Below are 2,076 nucleotides of genomic sequence, written 5' to 3'. Positions count from 1 at the left end.
TTATTGTATTTTTAGTAATCAATTTTGGAATATTGATTATAAGATTTTTTCCATCATCCCTTATATATATGTTCGATAATATCAGATGATAACCACATTAAACCTGGTATCTCTATTTTTTTTTTTTTTTTTTTACATTCAACAGTATAGTGTTGGAGACGGACGATCTTTTGTAAGAAGAACCATACAGAAATCCACAAACAAAAACATGTATACTGTAGTGCACACACAATAAGACAAACACACATGCACACACACACACACACACACACACACACACACACACACACATGCACCCACACATATAGTGCACACATGACACAAACACACACAGTCCTCTGCTTCCATCTGCAGACAGAACAGGCAGAGTTCAAGATGAAATACAGTGAGTCAGCAAATCTAGCTCTATTCACACGCTCGCTCGCACTCTCTCTCTCTCTCTCTCTCCCTCTCTCTTGCTCTCTCTCTCTCTCTCTCTCTCTCTCTTCCCCCCCCCCCTCTCTCTCTCTTTACATACCTCGGGCCCAGCACCTTTTCCGCTCCAGAGGGCCAGCTATGCCCCATGTCAGCCTAAACTCTCTCTCTCTCTCTCTCTCTCTCTCTCGCTCTCTCTCTCTCTCTCACACACACACACACACACACACACACACACACACACACACACACACACACACACACACACACACACACACACACACACACACACACACACTCTCTCTCTCTCGCTCTCTCTCTCTCTCTCTCTCCCCCCATATATTCCGTTAACAGGGGTCCCCAAAGGCTCCATACTTGCCTCCCCCCCCCCCCCCCCCCCCCACACACCAAATCTATTTGGGGGAGAAAAGAGATCTGCTATTGTTGCAGGACGTCAGGCCGACGTTATAGGGACGCTAGGGTTCATGTGGTTTCAACTCGGTTGCACGCACGCACGCACGCACACACACACACACACGCACACGCACACGCACACACACACACACACACACACACCAGAATAGCGGTGCATGTGAATTGTGCCATGTATCTGCACGGCTGCTATAGGTTTTTGTGTGTGTGCGTGCGTCCCTGCTACTGTATGTGCATGTGTGTGCACATACATGCGAATCATATGTGCACGGCGTGATGCTGCAATGCACCATCGCAGCGAAAGCTCACATTTTGTTCCCATCCTCGCACGCACGCACACACACGCACGCACGCACGCACGCACGCACGCACGCACGCACGCACACAATGCATGCTCTTCAAATCATGAAAAAAGTCAATAAATAAATGGACATGCACATTTGTCGTTCTCTCGCGTCAGGAAACTGGTACCAGCCCTCTGTGCTGTCTTCCTGTCTGTCTGTCTGTCAGCCTGTCTGTCTTCCTGTCTGTCTGTCTGGCAGCCTGCCTGCCTGTGCTTTAATCTGGTTGGACCCGAGCATGAGGAAGCGAAAACGGGAGAGCGTCGCCATAGCAACGGGTGCTGGATGCGGTGCTCTATAGGCAGAGGGGGGGGGGGGGAGAGTGGAGGTGGGGGGGTGTTCAAGCTACAGAACATACAGTCCTGCATGCACTCCTCAGCCGGCGAAGCTCTCGCCGCCGCAAGCCGCGGTGTCACGCGAGGGTCAGTCACACACGCGTGCCACGGGCCACGGCTCAACGCGATCTTTGTACTGCTCAAAAACTGGAAACCCTCCTATCCGCACCTTAGATACTGCTCAGAATGCACACGGAGGTTCCTCTATTACAGTGTTTCTCAACCACTGTGCCTGGGGACCTTTGGTGTGCCCCTGAGAAGGGTCAAGTGTGCCCCTTGAAACCGCTTGAAAGCCAGTTTTGTATTTACCATTTTAAAAATGATATAAACTAGTGAAAACAGACGATCTACAAGCACACAACGCCTCGCGGTGCGAGGCGTTGTGTGCTTGTAGATCTTCTGTTTTCACTACTGTTGTGCGACAACCTTGTAGGCTATGATGAAGCAGGGCTTTACTTTTTGCGAATAAACGTACAAATTTGAAACTTGGAGATACAAGGTTTCTTCCCGACAGTGACGATATTCACACCCCTGTATTATGTTGGATTCTTGGG

Source organism: Nannobrachium achirus (assembly GCF_963921795.1).
Source record: "Nannobrachium achirus genome assembly, chromosome: 12".
In the NCBI taxonomy this organism is placed as follows: domain Eukaryota; kingdom Metazoa; phylum Chordata; class Actinopteri; order Myctophiformes; family Myctophidae; genus Nannobrachium; species Nannobrachium achirus.
This window is presented reverse-complemented; position numbering follows the sequence as displayed.